At 38.3% G+C, this 22446-nt stretch overlaps 1 long non-coding RNA gene and 1 other non-coding gene across 2 annotated transcripts; both read right to left on the reverse strand.

Annotated features, from left to right (window-relative positions):
- Positions 1-441: 441 nt before the first annotated feature.
- LOC122646582 lies at positions 442-21934 on the reverse strand. The gene is made up of 3 exons (XR_006330654.1): positions 21924-21934; positions 9701-9703; positions 442-694 (listed from the first exon to the last, which is right to left on the reverse strand). It is a non-coding gene; the product is annotated as an uncharacterized LOC122646582 (long non-coding RNA).
- Positions 12858-12963, reverse strand: LOC122646949. The gene has a single exon (XR_006330750.1). It is a non-coding gene; the product is annotated as a small nucleolar RNA R71 (small nucleolar RNA).
- Positions 21935-22446: the final 512 nt, after the last annotated feature.

A 22446-nucleotide genomic window follows, 5' to 3' on the forward strand; every position in this document is an offset into this window, starting at 1 on the left:
CTTTTCTTCAGATTTTGGACATTCGATTCTGAAATGTCCTGGCTTTTGACATTTAAAGCAAACAATATCCTTTTTGTTAGTAGATACAGTTTTGTCTTTAGATGGGAATTTACCTTTTTGTTTCTTGGAAGAGCTTCATTTGTTGGATGATCTTCCTCCTCTTTTTTTGAGAAACTTTTGAAATTTTCTGGTTATCAAGGACATTTCTTTATCAGAGAAAGTGATGTTGTCTTCCTCCTCACTCTCGTCATCAGATATATTTGACATTTTGAGTGTGATGACTTTCTTCTTAGGTTCCTTTGTCTCAACATATTTTTCATCTTCATTCAACTCAACTTCATGAGTTAGTAAAGAACCCAATAATTCATCCATACTTATATTTTCAAGGTCTTTGGCTTCTTTGATTGCAGTTACCTTTGGCCTCCAATTTTATCGAGTTCTTTAGAGAGAGTTATCTCGTGCCCCTAGGTATTCTCTACCTACCCACTTGTGTCAATTTCGGGTATAAGTACTCTTTTGTTAAAGGTCGTTCGAGCTTTTCCTGGGAGTATGGCATGGGTTACTTTAGCGCCGTAGCGCCTGGTACTTGGACATTGGCTCAAGGCATTTTCTCTACCCCTTCTTACCTTGAAAAAGCAAGGTCACCTTGCGTCTTTGAACCGATAACCATCTTTCGGCTAACCTAGCCTCCTTCCTTTGTTGAAGTAAGGGCAAATGGTCTTATTCAAGATTTCATAAGAATGGACTTAGTGAAGTCCCCCCATTTCATATATCAAAAAAAGGAATGATCGGAGGGTGGGGTTCAGGATTGAAGCATGAACCTCTTCTTCTTCTATAGAAGAGACATTTTTGTCTTGGTCCCAATTCACTACTAAACAAGTCCGAACCAATTGAATACTTGTGTGAGAAATTCCTCGAATTGGTTTACCATTTCCATAAAGGATATAATTGATAACTTGAAGTTGCACATTATCCCTTTCCTGCAACAAATCTTGTGAGACAAGCGTTGCTAAATTTATTAGATACTTTTTATGAATGTCAACTAAGTATCGTAAGTAAATGGATCCCGGTTGTTCAATCATTTGATAACCAGAGTCATTCTTTGATAAATTATCACTATGAGTCAGACTCAATAGAATTTGATCCATCCTTTTTTCTGTCGTTAAGGTGGAGAACTGAAATGCGAAAACTTCTGGATAGGTATCCTACATTTGAACTGAATTCTTTCTGGTTAAAGAATCTCTTTCTAGTTGCTCTGGAATAATTAGGAGATTCTCTAAAAGAAATACGGGGTTCTGACAGCAACATGCTATTGGGTGGTGGTCTCGCTTATGGGGTCAAATCAATACGTTCTAAGAAGAAATATTTGAATACTTTGGGGGTAGTGATCTGAGGATCTTTTGAACATTTTCCAATTTGGTATAGGTTTTTTCAAGGCCCTTCAGTTTATAAATAATGTTAGTAAATCTTAAAAACATGTTAGCAATATTCTCATTTTCTAACATTTTAAACTGTTCATATTCATGACCAAGCTTGTCTATTTTGGATTCTTTTACTTGTGAGGTTCCTTCATATAAAATCACAAGTGTATCCCAAATTTTCTTAGCTGTCCCACACATAACTATCTTATTGAATTCAGAATTGCTCAAGGCATCTTGTAAAAAAGTGATAGCTTTGTAATTATATTGAACTTTCTCCTTTTCCAAGGGAGTTAGTTTAGATGTGTCCTTTAGCACAGTTTCACCATCTACTAATTTAGAGTATAGATGTGGTCCATTTTCAATCACATGCTACACATCAAGATTGTGGCACATGTGAAATTTCTGAATCTAATTTTTCAATAAGGAAAATTATTTCCATTAAACAATGGTGGTCTTGATACATTCACCCCTTCAAGTGTAGTAGGGTGATGTGATCCCATTGATCTTTTAAACTCTTAAAGTGAGCTCCTACTCTGATATCAAGTGTTGGATAACCTAGAGGGGGTGAATAGGTTATCTTAGTGGAATTTTTGTTCTTTTAAGATTATACTAGAGTTTCAAGACAATGAAATTTAAAGTAAATTAAAACAAGAGAGATACAAGCATTTATAGTGGTTCGACTCAACCTTGAGTCTACATCCACTCCTCTCAATCTTGAGAGATTTCCATTAATCCTTTCCCTTTCAGTACAATAGGTGGAAAAAACACATTTACAAATCTTTTTACCAGGATAAGAGGATCTTACAATCTTTTTAAGGATAAGAGAATCTCATAATCTTTTAAGGATAAGAGAATCCCTTACAAAATCTAAGTACAGTCTAGGAAAATATAAGCACACCTTACTCGTCTAAAATCAACCTGACTCAAGAGTAAGAAAATAATTAACAAGAAAGATTAAAAGAAAATGTTACCTAAGCGGAAGTGTCCCAACTTACTTCACGCAATGCAATTGTGAATATGCAATGAATAGTATGAAGATGTTTGACCTTTAAGCTTTATACTAGAAAAAGATAAGTTTTTGAGTGATGGTGTCAAGCTTGAGTAACTAAACTTTCTTCTTAACTTGAAATACTAGCACTAAGAGCTTGAATTGACTTTTTCACTTCACAATAAAGTATTCTTTTGGATTGTAGTGATGGTCAAAAGGTTTGACATGATTGGTATTTATAGGCATCATTTAATGCTAAAAAACCATTTGTTAAAATTGCTCTAACAACTATAAAATGGCTAGTTTTTAGCTTAATCAGTCGATCGCTTGGTTCTACCGGTCGATCGCTAGATATAGCCATTGGAGAAAATAAAGCCGTTAGGACTTTTCGTATCCAAGCGATCAATAGCCGGTCGACCAATTGTGCGACTAGTAGGCATTGGGCCACCGTTTGGGGGAACCGGTTGAAACTGGTTGCTCACTGCTTCCAGCGGTCGATTTGGCTTTGTAGTCGGTTGACTGGTTGTCCGACCATTTGTGATTTTTAGGCATTTTGCCAACCTGTCTCTAACAGTCTTTGGTCCAGTCTTTTCCCAACGACTGCTAAGGACTTCTAAGGTCTTTAAGTACCTTCATAGAGTCTCTATATGATGCAAATACAATTTCATTTATACGTATGCAATTACAATTACAATTATGCAAGTGTGTGTATGTGTATGCGCATACGAGTATCTTCAAATTGATTTCTTCTTTAAGAGATGTTCTTCAATCTTCAAATGGTCTTTTCTTCAAGAGCTACTTATCTTTGAAATTGTTTACAGGCTTGATCTCTTCAGGCTTTGTCTTGAGCTTCCTCGTATTTTAAGCATTGACTCATTCTTCTTGATCATTACATTAAACCTATTGACATAATAGAACACAATGGCTTGTGCCAACTCATTTGTTATCATCAAAACATTTATGGAGGGAGGGAAGAATTTTTCCAACACAGGGGCTTCCTGCCGGTCCTCTGTTTTGGTTCTTGTCGGTCCTGCTGTCTTTACCAATGTGGGATTGGTTTTGAATTCTAGGGTTTGTGGCTCAAAGGGGCATACCCTATGGTCTTATGAGGTTACCTAGGCATGAGGATCACCTTCTTTCATGGTTTAATGCCTCCCAAGTCCTTGGGTCCTTAAGCCTTACGTTTTTAAAGGATTTTCCAAAACAAAGCTTTTGGGTACATAGGGTGTTAAAAGGGGTGGGAGGGTTCATTTAAAGTCCCCAATGTAGCTTAAGGCATAACCACATGAGAAGCATTCTCAAATTAATAGAAAACCCCCAAAATCATTAGCCTTCAACCTAGGGTTTACTCATATGGGTTGGGGTATCAATTAGAAATGGGATGGAGGTCATAATGGTTCATTTGGCTTTCAATTACTGAGAATGACACCTCCCATTAATGGCTTCCTCACTTCAGTAGGTTGAGCCCCATTGATGGTAGGTCATTCCAACCTATACCTAAAATGAATAAATGAGAGAGAGAGAGATAAAGTAAGATACTCACCAAGTACGAGAGTTGAGTTTGGGCTTAGGCTCAAGCTCCACTCCTCCTCCTTCTTCTTCTTGTTTTCTTCTTTCCTCCTTCTCTCCACGATTTCTCTTTCCTCTTCCAAGACTTCACAAATGAGAGGGAGAGATGAGAAGAAATTGGTCTTAAGTGGCTTAAGGCCCTAGGGTTTGTTTGGGTGTTTTCTAAGACCTTAGGTTCAATTAACTAAGGCTGGTTTGGCTAGGCTTAAAGTTCTAAAATGTGTTTTAGTCTAGGACTTGTTTGGTTAGACTTAAAGCCCATGGGTCCAAAATAGGTTATTGGGCCATTTGCCCACTTAAACCCATAACCCAATTATTAATTAAAGTCAAATGACCTTAATACCCCTAACCCAATTTAATATTAAGTAAGGGTAGGTCCGACCTAGGGTTAGGTGGGCCCACACAATTAATGTGGATTATTTATATTCTAAATTACTAATTATATTTAAAATATAGGGTACGGGAATAGTAATTCACCTCACGCATATGGTGACAATAACAACAGCAGCCATAACCTTATCCCAACTAAATGGGGTCGGCTACATGGATCCAAAAGAGGCTATGACAATAGTAGAAAAGAGAAGTAAAAAGGAAAATAAGTAAAGAAAGAAGTAAAAGCAGTAGTTAAAGCAACATCCCAGGAACATCCCCCTAGAAGGGGTCGGCTACACGGGTCCTTGTCCTCCAAACAACTCTATTTGCGGTCATACTAGGATTGAGCCCTACCACATGCATATCCTTCCCTACCACTTCTCCAATAGTCATTTTAGGCCTGCCCTACCTCTTTTAGCTGCGTCAAATTGAATCTGGTTACTCCTTACAACGCATATGGTGACAGGGCCAGGAATAATCTTCTTCTTTCCACGCACTCTTCGCACATACACGAAGGAACATCTTCATAGGCCGATCTCAGGTATCTCTTTCTTTTTGCTTCCCACCACTCACCAGTAGGTGGTGGCCCATCGAGGAACCTACCTCAGTCTACTAACCTACCCCAGGTATGATTTAGGAACCTTTCTTTGACAGCTTCTCCTGACACTCGATCAATGATTTTGAATGTCAGCTTGACGGTAGCGGCCCATAAGTCGACGACTGACAAACCTATGCTTCATTCACAAGAATTCAAATTAGTACGGGTTTTGGGCACAGATATAGCATAAGGACTTTAGAAATAAACTTGTACATAAGGTTGCACATTGAGATGGGCTTAAAGTCTGACATGGCCGAAACACTTCCTTCTTGGGGATGAGGCAATGGACTTAAAGTCTAACATAGCAGAAACACCTTCCTTCTTGGGGATGAGGCAAATGAAGTTGTGGTTAATCCCCTTGATATGACTGGGGTTGAAGAAGAAAATCTTGATGGCCTTGATGAGGTCTTCTTTAATAATATCCCAGGAGGAGGAAAAAAATCCCATACTAAAACCATTGGGCATGTGGGTTCTATTAGCTTCTCAATTTTAGCAGTTGCCCATTCTTACAACTGCAAGCTTACTTTCTCTTTAGGCTATGTTGGTTTGACAGTGAGTAAATGTAAAAAGAAAAAAATGTAAGGACAAAATCTTATGTGTCTTTCTCTCTCCTTTTTTCTTTACATTTCTCTCAATTTCTGATCAATCAAACATAGCCTTAAGCTTTGCCTTATTGCATTTCAACAGTCTTTACTCTTTTATTTAAATGTTTGACCATGTAATTGAGAGGGCTCAATATGCACTTAAGCTTGTCACATGCTTTGGAATATGCATGTTGTTCACCATGTTTTTATTTTTATTTTAATTTTAGATTTAGATTTTTTTATTTTTTAAATTTGCTTAAAGAATGAGTTAGTGGCATGAAATTGCAATTCCATTGTTGTAGCATTGGACTTACTTGTGCAATTAGCCTTAATTTTTTTGTGTTGTTTCTAGAACATTACTTTTGTTGGAATGTTGTTATTTTGATTTTAGATTATGGTGAAGTATTAGGTCAGAGTTTTTCCTTTTCTTAAAATATTTTTGATGCAGATAAATCATAAAAGATGGGATTGTTTTAGTGGAAATAAGCCTGGTTATTTAATGTGGTTCTGATTTAGAAGTTAACAATCAGTACCAAAACAGGATCGATATAGTATAATTTCCAGAATAAAGAGAAAACCCATAAAACATAATCAGCATGAAAGTCTGGTTGAGTGCTTCTTTTATAGGGTAGAATCAATACTAAAAACTTCTACCAGATCCAATGGTCAGATCTGCTGACGTGGACTACTAGTGGAACTAGGATAGGTCAAAAACAGTCAAACTAGGAGTCATATGACTAATCAGATTACAGATTTGATAAATACCCAACAAAAAAGCAGCCTACATACAAAATTTTAGGACATATAGGACATTAATATTCAGATATCAATTTAGGCTTCAAGTAGTGTTGTAAGCAGGTACCCGATTTGAGAGAATAAGATTGAAACGAAGTTGTTGATAGCCACGAACAGAACATGAACCAATCATGAACTAATAGATGTAGTTGAGTCGCACCAATAAAGACGCTCTCCCTTAAGGTCTGAAATGCCCTCTGTACTAGTGCAACGGGGGTTCTCTGCGTTTTACCTCCAAGATAAAGCAACCACCAAACCTTGGTCTTTTGCACGAAGACTTTGGTTACAAGGGAGAGCAAGGTCAGCCTCAAAAGATGGTTTTAGAAAACCACTGTATACAGTAACAAAAAAAAAGGAAAAAAACAAAAACAAGGTTCTATTTCTGTAGAGAAGAAGAACTAGAGAGAGAGGAGAGAAAACCAGAAAATGGAATGCTTTGGGCTATCCATTTCACCTCTATTTATAGTGTTGGATGCATCTCTTCAAGTCACCTCATTGAATGGGTGTGTCCATTGACTTGAGTGGATAGGATTAAAAGATTCTAATCCAAACACTTATATGTAAGTGTCTCTTGAAGATACCCCATGGTGTAGGTGTGTCTCTTGGTTCAATGGATTAGATTAAAATATTTCAATCCAAGTGCTATGAATGCACCTATACAAATGGATATGTTTCTTTAAAGATACATGTCCCTTAGCCAAAAAACTAGGCCAACATTGAACCAAATAATGACCCAAAATTGGGCCAACTTTGAACCTACTAACTTTGAACCAAAATTAAATACAACACATCACACTACCACGACTCGGCTCGACGCATGCGCGCATATGCCTCTATCAATTCTCTTCCACTTCCGATGTGGGACTAAAACTTTACACAAGCTTTAGCTACCTTCTACACTACAAAACAAGAAACTAAAATGCAAGGGAGATGTTTTGAAATTAGTTTTTAAAATAAAACAAAATACAACAATCCCCCACAAGTTTCTAAACATCGATAAACCATGAATGAATCTAGTGAGCGTATTAGCCACAATAGGACACATCGTTGCAAGTATTTTCATGATTTGAACCTACACTAGGTCTGATGAACTACGCTACAGAGTATGGGTGAAGTCAGACTTCTTGAACCTTTTCTCATTGTCATAGCTGACTAGCCCACCAGCCATATCCTATCGGTTGACCTTAACAATCATCCCTTTATAAAGAATGAACATTTTTAACCGGCCTTGTCCCTTATCTTGGTCTCATGAATGTTTAGATAGTTCACCTTTAAAACTATCATCGGTAGACGGTCCCACCCCCTACATTAACTTAGGTCAGCCCATAGTGTGCACCACAGTTTACACACCCCACATTTATGAGAATTAGCTTAATTAAAAGTTTAAAACTCATCCTCCTTTCTTTGTGGTGGTGCTACTTTACTATCTAACCAGAATGAGCAAATTATAGTAGTACAAAACAAGTTATCTGGTGACTTCATTGTTACCCTTTGAACCTAATTTAGAAATAGTCCTCTTCACATAGGTTGGGTGTCCATCATATGACTCATGTCACAGGCTTCAGGCTCATTCCTATAGATAAATCATGTATAACTTTAGTAGGCAAGGGCTTTGTGAATATATCTGCCAGATTGCCCTTTAACCTCACAAAGTTGACAGCTATCATACCTTCACTTATATACGGCCTTACTAAATTATGTCTGGGACGAATATATCTCTTTTTTCTGTTGTAAATATTGTTGTTAGCCTTAGCTATAGCCGCCTGATTATCTTAATGTAGTGATATCGAGGGTACCGATTTTTGCCACAATGGTATATCCGCCATTAGATTTTTAAGCCATTCGGCTTCTATTATGGCCTTTTCTATTGCCACAAATTTTGCCTCCATAGTGGATCCTATTCTACATGATTGCTTTACTGATTTCCAAGAAATCACTCTACCTCCTGGAGTGAATACATAGCCACTTGTAGCCAATGACTAATTCGTGTCCCTTCTAAGACTATTGGGTTTTCACTATAATGTAAACCATAAGTTATAGTACCCTTTAGGTATCTTAGTAATCTATTTAAAGCATTCCAATGTTCCTCACTTGGATTGTGAGTATATTGACTCAACTTACCAACAATCAATGCTATATCCGGCCTTGTACTGTTCATCAAGTAAGAGACAGAACCAATTATTTGAGAGTATTTCTTTTGAAGTAATAGCTTGATAAACTTAGGTTGACACTGAGAGAGGGTGTGAATCAGGGTCACCAAAAACTTTCTTTCAATCTCTAATAGATACCGCACTGGTGATGTTTTCTCAATTACAATTTAAGATTGGCTGGGGCAGTCCCATAATTATCAATCACACACAGACACGTCCACCATACATCAAAACGTGGCTGAGTCTACCAGACAGTGTCCCTCCACTCTACACAACACACATCAAATTAGTTAAAAATAAGTGCGAGACAGAACACCAGATATGCATGGTTCGACCAGAGTGCCTACGTCCATGGAGGAATCCCGTATTCGTATTCCCTCAATACACTACTCAAATTTGATGGCTACAACCACCCAAGAACTCCCAATCCCTGCTTCAGTTTGTGCAACCACACAAATGAGGAAAACTACCTCAATCTTTGTACAAGCGCCCACTTGACTAAGTTACAATAATTAATTGCAAATAACAAAACCAAATCCCCCAATACAATGGCCAATATTGGCTTACAATCAAACTAGGTATTTTTTAACTAAACATGCAACCTAGAAACTCACAATGGGGATTTACAATAGAGGATTACCTTTTGCAGAGTAATCCTGCAATGATGAAGTCTTTGACGCATGGAAATCATGTTTGTGTACGCTCCGCTGCTCAAACCATCTTTAATATGGAGTCATCGAGCATAAAATAGTGATATCATCAATTTTATATGGTCAAATAATGCTGAAAATACTTCCAATGGCTTACTCTCAAAAAAATACCCAATTAAAAAAAAAAAATCGTCCCATTTGGACTTTGGATGGCAAAGATACGGTCTTCTAAAGTTGGATGCTTCAAAACTGGTAACCAGTGGTAGAATCATAAATAACTAGATTCTTCGTGACAAAACCATATGTAACAAGGACACATGTTCATTAAAAATAGGTGACATCATGCTGATGTCACACTCCACTATCAAATCCCTTATTTCCTTTCTCTCTTCCTTCTTTTTTTTTTTTTAAAAGAATCTTGTAACAATCTGCGACGTCCAAGAGGAATCTTGTACTAGATGTTGATCCGACACTCGTGGAGATTCTGGAACTTTATCAAATTAAAGGGAAATGAATGTCTATAGAATGGTCATTAAATTTAAGCCAAAAAATTTGGCTAAGTATATAGAAAACGTCCTTCTCCAAATTTGCTCCATTTTTGCGCAATGACACAAAAAACTCCATAGCTTCTTCGTTTGACATTGAAAAGAGGTGAAACAAATTTCGTTGTAATCATCATTCAACCAGATACATTTCTTATGAAGAGTGTTTTGTCCAATTCTGCCATTATCACTTTCAAAAATAGATTCAAAGTGGATCATACTGTGTGATCCTATTAAATCACAGCTTTTGATGTATGAAACCTTCACCTGCTGCTTCGGACCTTTGACAAACACTTATTAGGGGCCATATATACTGCCAATAGTCGTCCTCCATGCTCGGATGCCTCTGTAACTCTGCCAAATGACCAAACTGCCCTTGATACTGTGTAGAAGCTCCTTTGACCATTCTAGTTCTTCCAAACCACCAATAGTTGCTGCCACAATACCAATATGACTGAATCCATTGCTAAAAATGACAAAAACACTCCACAAACTTTAGTGGACCAACAATCTTTCCCTTTGGAATTGTTGGGAACTTCCATCAACAGTCATAGCACTTCTCTCCCCCTTTGAAAACAAGTACAAAGGGATACTCCCCCTATGTCCATACACACATTCCCTGATCGAACTGTAATTATGCATTGAATTTCTATTTAATTGTTGGTTCCAATTTAATATCTTTGGTTTAATTAATTTCATTTTACTATGTAATTGTGATTGTAGGGTGTTACAAGGTCATGCACATAAAAGATGCTGAATGGAAATATTTGATGTAATCTAGGCACCGGTCTACCCATGGATCGACTCATATGTGATCAAGGGTGAGATGGGAATAAATTTCACTGAACACCCAAGGGCATTGAAGAGATTTCTCCTCAAGTTAGAAGTATGACCAAGAAATTGGGCAACAAAGGAAAATCAAGCATAAGGGCATAATTGTAATTTCAAAAAATTAGAAAATTTTCAGAAGATATCCGATATTGGGTTCATATTGTCCGAAACATTATTGGAGCAACTTTAATTCTCAAATTGGGTCCATCCAGAGCCAGAATGAAGAGATATTTTCAAAAAGAGGATTTTGACCAAATTAGAATTTAGGTAGATTTTAGATTTAAATTAAAAAATAAACTCTCTCTCTCCTTCCCTAATTCTTTCTCTCTCACGTCCCTTTCACTCTCCTCTCTCCCAACTTTCTATATCTCACTTCTCTCATCTCTCACAATTCTATCTCTCTCCCACTTTTGCAATCTCTGTCCCATTCTTTCATTCTCTCTCTCCAACCCATCTACGATTTTGATAAAAAGAGTAGATCTCTCTCATACCAGGGGTTCTCCTTTTCTTTATTTTTTTGGATGTTGGGTTTGGCAAGGGAAGGAGAGAGTGATCACCATTGCAACCTCTTCAACCATCGATTCAGCCGTTCATCTTTCATTCGCCGCATCACACACTTCACCAACTTCTTTGCACTCGTTGTGTTCCATGGAAGATCACCATTGCCGCCCCCTGTCAGTTAGCCCCATGAATGGCTAAGTATCTTCTGTCTTTAGGTGTAGATGAAGCATTGAATTTTGTTAATTAAATTTATGGATGATACATTTGATTGCTTGATATTAAGATTTATAATTTTATTTCATTGAATGGATTTTATTGCTAAATCTAGATTAGGGAATTTGTTTATGTGATTCATCTTCTCTATTCAAGCAATGGTATTCCTACGATTATAATTGAAACCAATGATAGTCTATAACTAACCGAACTAAGTGTGCTAAGCCAAAAGCGAAAGACGATAGTGATCGACAAGATAGGTTATAACTAGGTCGAATTGAAATTTATCATTTTGTTGTGTCATTAGGTTTGTAGCTGTAATGAACCGTAAGTGTATGCCATAAATTAACTAATGAGTCAATATTGATTCAAAACCTGAAGACAGTCTCTCTCTTTCATCTCTCAAATTGATTTTTAGTATCCCTTATAGTTAATTAAATTATTACTTTTTTTTTTAATTTAATCAAAACCTGAAACAACTATATTTCATTCTTAACATTTTTAGCCTTCCAGTTCCTTGTGGATTCGATCCCTACTTACCACTGTTCTATTAGTTCTAATTAGGATTTATTTATTATCACATAACGACACGATAAAATTTTGTCGCCATTGCCAGGGGACCGAAGCACGATTTGCTAAGATTGATTTAGTTGTTTCTTTTTCTATTTTGTTTTGTTTTAATTTCAGATTTTTTTTAAAAGAAAAAAAAAACATAATACGAATTTTTATTTTTAATTTCTTTTTTAGTTTAATTTTAGTTCAGTCTAAGTTACTTTTATTTTGTTTTGCAGGCAGCCCAATTTGAAGAGCAAGGAAGAGTGCACTATTTTCAGCCCAACTTGTTGAACTTGCATTCAACCCCCTTGCACACAGTTTTTTTTCCACTCTTTTATTTTGTTCTCATCATTGTTAAAGCAGAATTTTATTCTCCCTTCCCCTTAAGATCATATGTGTAATTTTTTTTATTTTATTGGTTATTCATTCTTGGATGCGGCAAAGTTCAAGTGAGGGTCGATCTTCATTGGAGCTAGGTGTTTCAGGTATATACCCTATCTCTTCTATTTGATTTGCTTAGTTTAATTTTATGATGTCTTCCTATCTTGATTGTGAGTCTTTTTGTTGTTAGTTTACTTCTTTTTTTTTTTTTTTTTTTAAGTTTTTAGTTTAGTTGATGCTTGGTCGTCTTTCCTGTCATCCTACATTGACCGATTTAAACCTTGAAATTGAGAGAACTTTGTGTTTAATTCGAAAAAATAAAAGAATGGGAGAGAACGAACCAAACCACTGCCCATTGAGTGAGCACTTCACTCCCTCGACCTATACGTCGACTTCATGCATTAGGGTTCCTACTGTTCAGGCAGCCCAATATGAGATTAAGTCCAATGTTATTTAGATGCTCCCATCTTTTTATGGACTTAATAATGAGGAACCCTACAAACATCTGGATGAATTTTTAGAGATATGCTCAATTGTTAAAATCCAGAATTTTTTTGAAGATGCTCTGAGGTTGATCTTGTTCCCATTTTCCCTCAAGGATAAAGCCAAACAATGGCTCAATTCCTTGGATGTTGTAGTGATCACTATTTGGGCGCTGATGCAACAAGAGTTTCTGAAAAAGTATTTCCCCATAGGCTGGACCAATTAGATTAAGCGAGCCATCACTAGCTTTTCACAAATTGATGGTGAGCAATTTCATGAGACCTGGGAAAGACTTAAGGACCTAATTAGAAAGTGTCCCCATCATGCTGTACCTAAGTGGCAATTAGTTCAATGCTTTTATGATGGACTAACTGATAGACATAGACAATGGTGGATGCTTTTTGTGGAGGTACATTCATGCATAAGAGTGAGACTGAGGCTTGGCAATTGTTTGAGACCCTGAGTGAGAATTCATTGCATCACGTGTCGGCCTCTAGGACTAAAATTCCCATGACTGGACCCTAAAGAAAAGGTGGCCTCTATTAGGTAGGTCAATCTGTGGCCATAAACACCAGAGTGGACATGCTTTCTGAAAAGCTTAACTGCTTATTGTCCATAGGACAGAACTTTAGGCAATCTACCCCAACTCCCACTTATCAGGACGCATGTGCTTTTTGTGTCCTGCACACTATGTGGGTGATTACCCTCAAATTGTGCAGTTCCTTGACTATGTTCAAGAACATGCATTGGTTGCCTAGAGTTTCTCCAAACCAGGTAATGACCCATATTCCCAGACTTATAACCCTGGTTGGAGGAACCACCCCAATTTTGGATGGAAGCAACCCAATAGTTTTCAAAATCCACCATATAGGCAAAATTTTTCCAATCAGCAGACTGCCTATAGAGATGTGCAACAACCACCTCCTCCACCACCTATGAGTTCATTATTAGAGGAAAAGGTGATCCGTGCCTTGAATGGGTTGGATCAGAACACTCAACTCTTACACTCCCATACTTAATCTCTCACTAAGTTAGAAACTCAGTTGGGTCAGTTAACTAATGCCATATGAAGGAGAGAAGAAGGTCAACTACCAAGTCAAGTGGTAGGAAATCCTAACAGTCAGCCTAGTAACCGAGTTTTCCATGACCAAGCTAAGGCAATCATGACTTTAAGGAGTGGCCGACTATTGGGAACCCCTGAACAAAGTTCTCCTGCAGAGAATTCTGAGCAAGAGGTGAGTCCAGAACCCAATCCTAAAGCTTCCCAAGCTTCCAGGGACCATGAGATTGAACAAGTTGGGGAGGGTAACAACCTTGATGTTTACATGCCTAGAGCCCCTTTTCCCTCTTGTTTAGAATCCCCATCTTCTTTTGCATTTGGCAAGAAGGGTACAAGAATGGAAGAGATGATGGAATTGTTCAAACAAGTCTAGATCAACCTCCCCCTTCTAGATGACATCAAGCAAGTTCCAGCTTATGCTAAGTTCTTGAAGGACTTATGCACTCAAAAGTGTAAGCTGAAGACCCACATTCCCAAGACTATCCATCTTATTGAGCAAGTGAGTGCAGTACTTGCCAATCGACTTCCCCCTAAGCTTAAAGATCCCGGAGCCCCTCTTATATCTTGCACCATTGGAAACCTTGCCATTGAGTGAGCACTTCTTGATCTTGGGGCAAGTGTTAATATTTTACCTAGCTCAGTTTATGATCATTTTAGTAGAGAATTGAAGCCTTCTCCAACTTGTTGATCATTCCATTAAAGTGCCTAGAGGTTTCATTGAGGATGTATTGGTTAAAGTAGATGAGCTCTATTTTCCTATGGATTTCCTAGTCCTTGACATGGAAACACAAACTAATGGGAAACAATATTATCTTAGGACGTCCATTCTTGGCTACTGCCAATGCTTGCATCAACTGTAGATCAGGTGCAATGGATATTTCCTTTGGTAATAAGAAGCTCCGATTGAACATGTTCAATGCTTCTTTAGGGCCTCAACATGAGGAAGAGTACTTCTTCATTGATGTTATAGATGAGGTAGTAGTAGAGTGTACACCGGTGATATTAGCAGATGACCCATTGCAGTAGTGTCTGACCTTCTCTAGAGGTGATGATTTTGATATTGATGCATAAACTACTGAGGTCAATGCGTTATTAGATGCCCCTACTCCTCCAAACCGTCCTTCGTGGACTGTCAAGTATGAGTCATTTCCTCCCCTGGCTGAGAAGCCACCATTGAGTTTTGTTGAGTCCCCACCGATGTTGGAATTGAAACCTGTAAGTACCGTGGTCCTCGCCGTGGATGAGGTTTCCGCAACCTCTTTGGCGACATATGATTAGTATGGATAATATTGTCAATGTTCAAGAATGGTGTCAAGGGATTGGGGTCACACATTAAAATATACAAAAATGATGTGAAGTCGCCAGCTAGGGTTAGAGCCTAGGACCCGTTAAGTGTAGCCCTATTTGTTGTGAACAGAATTGGGCTACGTGACTCCATATGGTCCGACCAGAGGTTGGGGTAAGGGGTCAGGTTACGAGTATGGGAAGGTGTTAGGCACCCACCTCGCCCGGCCGAAACCAGTCTCTCTATAATCGATGCTACAAAATGATAAATATTCTCTCTTTTTTATTACCGGGGGGGGGGGGAACATTATGTATGCTACATTATGACATTATGAACTACATTATAGCTACAAAATATATAGTAAAATGATAAGACGATGAAGGACTACATCGAATCAATAAAAAATGCAGTAATTTTACCTGTGTGGATGTGTTCCCTTGGCTCAGGAGAGATGGATGAATGGACCGACGTCGATTCCTTTTGGGCAGAATAACGACTCTTTTAAGTAGCTTGACAGTAAACAAATGAACAGAATAACGTCTATAATGAAGGGTTTCGCTTGTTATCCGTGCATTGATGGGATAACAAACTCTAAGAGCGGGATCGCTCTATTATCGGACGGGTAATCGAAGGATCTACCCACACCCAAAGACTTTACTCACTCATACACTCATAAGAGAAAAACAAGGGAAAAGAGAGTGAAAAGGGGGAAAAACAAGCCCTGGAGGGTCTCCCTACCAGAGAGGATTGCCTTAGAGGGGAGGGGGACCCTCCTATTTATAGGGGGGTGCCCCCCCACCTTTGGCCAGATAAGACCTCCACGGCGCTGTGGGCGACATCATCAGGCTAACGTCGAAAGTGGTCCCGACATCATGGAAAAGTACATCATAGCCGTGGGACTCCTCCACAGTGCCGTGGGACACTGTCCACGGCGCCGTGGATAGTGTACTTCCTCTCATTTCATTTTTTGGGCCTAAATGGGCCATTTAGGGGTTCCAAAAGGTTTTTAGGCTTATGGGTTAGGTAATTTGGGGTCCAGAAAAGGGGAAGGTGCGTCACCCATCGTCCATGTCTCGTTGTCATCCTTGCCAAAGGTGGTGACAAAAATTGGTGTCTACAGTTTGCCCCTCTTTGGCCGAGGGCTATGCCAACAGCCGAAGGGTAAAGATAAAAGACCTGCTAATTTTGTCACCAAGAGCATATACTACTGACGCTTTGCTCAAAGGTGGCAGAGTTGCTGAAAACAGGCGATTAATCACGATGAAATCTTTTGATAAAAATCAAAAGAAAACTTGAAAACACTAAAATCTCATGAAGATTCGTAATGACCAAAACGGGTCTATATCCGTCTATTTCCCACTGAGAGGGGTCTTGAAGGTAAGCAAGAGAATTCATAAAAAATCTTATCTGAGAGTCAGAGGACTCGACTGATCTGGATTATGAGCAAGAGGATTCAATTGGTCTTGATTGATCTTAATTTATCTTGAGAGCAAGAGGACTTGATTGATCTTAAGAGCAAGAGGACTTGACTGATCTTAAGAGCAAGGGGACTTGACTGATCTGGATTGGGAGCAAGAGGACTCTAAGATGACTTGATCGATTCTAAGAATTGGACCATTCAATCTTGATTTGAGAGAATTCAATTGATCTTGAAAGCAAGAGGACTCAATTGATTGATCTTGAAAGCAAGAGGACTTGATTAATTGATCTTGATTTGAGAGAATTCAATTGATCTTAAAATCAAGAGGACTCAATTGATTGATCTTGATTGGGAGCAAGAGGACTCGATTGAGCTTGGTTAGGAGCAAGAGGACTCGACTGAACTTGGTTAGGAGCAAGAGGACTCGACTAAGCTTGATTAGGAGCAAGAGGACTCGACTGAGCTTGGTTAGGAGCAAGAGGACTCGACTGAGCTTGATTAGGACTAAGAGGACTCAACTGAGCTTGGTTAGGAGCAAGAGAACTCGACTGAGATTGATTAGGAGCAAGAGGACTCGACTGAGCTTGATTAGGAGCAAGAGGACTCGACTGAGCTTGGCGCTAACATTTTGAACAAGAGTTAATATGATAGATGATTGGAGTTAATGTATGAGGACTTTTCCTCGACACTTAGGGTTTTTCCATATTTTTAGATGTTTTGGGGTTTGTCCCTTCAATTTTTTGGGTTTTTCTAGATTTTCAGGTGTCTTGGGGTTTGTCCCCTTGACTTTTACGGTTCTTCCAATTTTCACGGGTCTTTTTTTTAAAAAAAAATTTCTCTTTTTTTTATTTTTATTTTTTACATAGGTTTCAATAATGGTTAGATGACAAAATTTCATGGTGATCAAGAGATCACGGTGATCAGACCGTACCTGAGTCTAGTAGCGATCGGATAAAACAATGATTTGGATGATAAATTGTTCATGGGTTTAGATCAAAAGGATCAATTTGTACACGAGTACAGTGGGGATTGACCAATCTGTATGTGAGTTCAGTAGAGATCAAAAGATTCAGAGGACTAATCAGTACATGATGTATCAAACTATGTATGAGCATAGTGAGGATTAGAAAGTTCAATGATTAACTTGTACAAGAGTACAAGGAGGATTATTTAATGGATCAATCTTGTACGCGAGTACAATGAGGATCAAATGATGGGTCAATTTGTACACGAGTGCAATGGAGACCGAAAGATTCATAGGATGATCTCACTACACGCGAGTATAGAGAGGATTAGAAGGTTCAATGATTAACTTGTACATGAGTACAAGGAGGATTAGATAATGGATCAATCTCATGCACGAATACAATGAGGATCAAATGATGGGTCAATCTGTATATAAGTACAATGGACACCAAAACATTCATTAGGTGATCGAACTACACGCGAGTATAGAGAGGATCAGAAAGTTCAATGATTAATTTATACATGAGTACAAGGAGGATCAGATAATGGATCAATCTTGTACACGAATACAATGAGGATCAAATGATGGGTCAATCTGTACTCGAGTACAAGGGAGATCGAAAGATTCATGGGATGATCGAACTATACGCGAGTATAGAGAGGATCAGAAAGTTCAATGATTAATTTGTACATGAGTACAAGGAGGGTCAGATAATGGATCAATCTTGTACATGAGTACAAAGAAGATTAAATGATGGGTCAATTTGCACACGAGTACAATAGAGACTGAAGATTCATGAGATGATCGAACTACACGCGAGTATAGTGAGGATCGGAAAGTTCTTGTACACGAGTACAAGGAGGATCATGATGATAGGCCAATTGAAGACCGAAAGATTCATGGGATGATCGAACTACACACGAGCATAGTGAGGATTAGAAAATTCAATGATTATCTTGTACACGGGTACAAAGAGGATTAGGATGATTGGTGAATGTGTACATGAGTACAATAGAGACCGGAGATTCACGGGGTGATCAAACTTCACACGAGTATGGTGAGGATCAGAAGAGTCAGTGATTAACTTGTACATGAGTACAAGGAGAACTAGATGACAGGCCAATTGGAGACCGAAAGATTCACGGGATCAGGAAATTTGATGGTTACCTTGTACGCGAGTACAAAGAGGATCAAGATGATGGGTCAATCTGTACACGAGTACAACAGAGATCGGAGATTCACGGGGTGATCAAACTTCACACGAGTGTAGTGAGGATCAGAAGAGTCAGTGATTAACTTGTACACGAGTACAAGGAGAACTAGATGATAGGCCAATCGAAGACCGAAAGATTCATGGGGGTGATCAAACTTCACACGAATGTGGTGAGGATTAGAATATCTGCAAAGTCGTCAAACTATACGCGAGTATAGTGGGATCAAAAGAATTAATGACTGATCAAGTTGTACACGAGTGTAAGTAAGATCAAAATTGCACGAGAGTGCAGGATTCATAAAAATGTATGGTTGAATCTGGTATGACCGAAAGATCAAATCAATAGTGATCCGAAAAACCAAATGCTCATGAGTGCAAAAGTGATAAGGACTTGGTCATACTGTACATAGGGCCAAATCATTGGAGATCGAGTTGTACATGAATTCAACAGTGATCAAATAGTCCAATTGCACGTGAGTGCAGGAAGTACGAGGGTCCAATCCAGACTGTATATGAATTCTGCCATGATCGGCTGAGTAGGTTGCACGCGAGTGCAACGAAAATAAGAATTCAGATGGTATATGATCAAGACATTGGTCAGGAAAATGCAATCCTATGCATGTGTAGCCATAATGAAAATGGAAAAGCAATCCATGTATACCATTAGATACCAGGTAGTGCATGGGCACTATGATGATGAAAATAGGATAGTACATGAGTGCTATCATGATCAGAGTACTGGAATGCTTAAAGGAAAATACAATCTTATGCACACAGATCCACGATGACAATAGCGAAGAAGTCTACCGTTAAAACTCAGGTAGTTTGCATTATGATCCAAAATGCAACAAAAAGAACAATCTTATGCAAGTAATTTTTTATTATCTTTTATTATTATTATTTTTTATTATTTTATTTTATTTTATTTTTTGCATGCAAAGGGAATCACAGATATCATATTATCATGAGAAACTAAAAAAATACTAAAAGTGCATTATATGACATACTTTATATTCAAAATTATTTATGTAAGAACATTTAAATACTATATATACAACAACAGTGAGACTTAAAGGACTACATTATGAGAAATATAAGGATTAGACCTTTGGATGGAAGATGCAATGAACTGTGGAATCTTAATCGTCCCTCGGTTCAGGTGGAGACGAATGGTCGGATCATCAGCCCTCTTGTTCAACCCATATAGGAATCGAAAAATTAGTTTTTTGGACAGAATATCAGCTATATCAAAGGCTTTGTTACCTATATGCAGACACCTTCCCACTCTCGTAACCTGACCCCCTACCCATTCTCTAACCAGACCATATGGAATTTTGTGGCCCTTTCTACAGGATAGGGCTATACCCATTAGGTCCTAGGCCTAAATCTTAAGTGGTGACTCTATTTATTTTGATAAATGAAGCATGATCCCTACCCTCACACCAAAGTAATGAAATCCATCGTCTGTCTCTAATAGGCACCAATTCGAAAAATATCCCCAATCTTTTTCCAAACCCCCTTTCTCCAAGAAAGAGAGAGGGAGGGAAATTCGGCCGCCATGATACCTACAACCACGAGGACTTAGAGTTGGAAAACACTCACACTATCAAACCTCACACACATTTGACACACACCTAACACACTAGGAGGCGCCGTGCACACCCATATTCCATCAAAGCAACACTCTCCCACAAACACCATACATATTAAATAAAGGGTTAACCTCAACCCATCAAATTTTAGGGAAAGTTGTTTATTTCCTAATTATGGAAGTCTCATTTTCATCAAATTTTTTTTTATGGAAGTCTCATTCATATACATTGTACCCTGACATTGGATACCAATTCCTAACTCTTAAACTTACCCTATATTTTCCTAGACCTCATCACCTACCCATATGTGTATGCTTCATGTTTAGTTTGATGATGAAATTTATCTCAGTTCTATCCCACTTGCTACCATTAAGAGCGCATGGATGGGCATTTTTGAAAGCAAAAGAAACAAATATCGTTACCTCCCCATACATGAACCTGTATACAAAGGTGATCCGGATTCCTCTTTCCATCCACCAAAAGCAAAATCCAATTCCACATAGTGCAGGATATGAATGAGTTAATGAGATTGTCTAGTGACAACTATGAATGTGTGTTTAGAACTTGACATCCCTTTTAATTGCATGTTGTTTTATTCTCAAAATTTATTTAATATAACCCTTTAATTTCACATGCTCTTGCTTGGTGGATTGCCCCAAGGAAACAAATCCTTTTTCCTTATGCTCCTTTGTCCTTCTTATCTTGGATAGAGATTGCCCCAGTGACAAGTTGATTTTTCTGGTCATTTTACTAGTTGAGAGGGTGAGTACAATGCTGCTGGCATTTAATCCCCTAATCATCTCTTCATAAACCATAACTCTTCATGATCTTGGTAGACGTGCTTCTTTTTCTTCACATCATCGGATTGTATCAAAGAGAGAGGGATACTAGTGGGAAAGGGGAAAGTAGAATATGATAGATATGATGCAAGTGAGTAAAAATGAAAAGTTGTACATGGACGAATGGGAAACTGTACATGTGGGAGGACCGAACTTGATTATTACTTCATCAAGTTGCCTACGTACCCTAAATGGGGATCGGGTCCAACGTAGTTCAGGACAAAGATGCCTTAACATCAAAGCCTTGATAATTAAGTTCCATTATAGCCGGGTGAGCTCGAAGCTGTGGACGAGAGTCCCATCATCATTTGGCCCGGGAGGGCTTTACTAGGTTGTAATGGGGCTTAGGATTGGGTTCCAAAGGATGGTAGAGGCTCAAATGTACCCCTAGGGTCCAACCATGACTCAACACTTCCGCTCCTAAAATTCTACCAAGAGTCTGGTAACTGAACTTGTTGGGGAACTTCTTCTTTTGAGAAGTTTGGCAATCCTTCTCGTGTCTCAATCGAAGATTTTGGTAATTTCAACCTTGATAATTTTGACAATATTGTCTCCCAAGGAAAAGTGGCTATTTTTGCCTTATGGTTCAAGTGCTCCCAATTACCTGCTCTATCTTGAGCCAATGCATCATCTCTTCTCTTTTTTTTTTTTTTTTTTTTGCTCTCTCCTTTTTTTCTTTTGGTTGCCATTTTTTTTTTTGCTCTTTTTTTTTTTAACTCTCATTTTTTTTGCTTTTTGCTGTCATCAATTTTTTTTTTGCTTTTTTTTTTTTAACTCTTATTTTTTTTCTTTTTAAGATTGGCCCAATTTTTATTGTGGAGACGGAGCTACTCTTTTTTTTTTTTCTTAAATCCTTCGGAAACGTATTGCCCTTGTGACATCTTACTTCACTAAAAGACCTCTTTCGGTTAGACCCTCGAAGCCAATGGGACATTTTGATGAGCAAGAGGATATATGGATATTGAGGTGTAGGTAGGCCAAAGTGAGGTTTTTTTTTTTTTTTAAAAGGGAAAGGCTAAGGCATAACTGGGGGACTAGCGGATTTTGCTATCTCAGGGTTTATTTGAGATGACTAGCGGTCAAAGGGGGCCTCGCTTAACAGGCTTTATGAGATGAAATCTTCATCCAGGCTTCCAATTCGCTGGAAGGGGATTAGATGTATGGAAAGCTCCAGATCTTTGACCATCAAGACTTTGACATTGGAAAAATGGGTGGCAGTTTCTTTTTTTTTTTTATACCAACAGTCATGAAATCATCACAAACTGCTACTTGGATGAATTGAAAAAAGAAAGGGATTGGACAAATGGGAAAGAAACATATTCATTGATAACTATGAAAAACACAGTGGACGAGTTTATAGAAGGAAATTCGATTGAATGAAAAGACCTAAAGACCTAAAGGATGCTGACCCAATGATGTCTTCAGTGCAATCCTGTC

This window comes from Telopea speciosissima, chromosome 11 (assembly GCF_018873765.1).
Source record: "Telopea speciosissima isolate NSW1024214 ecotype Mountain lineage chromosome 11, Tspe_v1, whole genome shotgun sequence".
In the NCBI taxonomy this organism is placed as follows: Eukaryota; Viridiplantae; Streptophyta; class Magnoliopsida; order Proteales; family Proteaceae; genus Telopea; species Telopea speciosissima.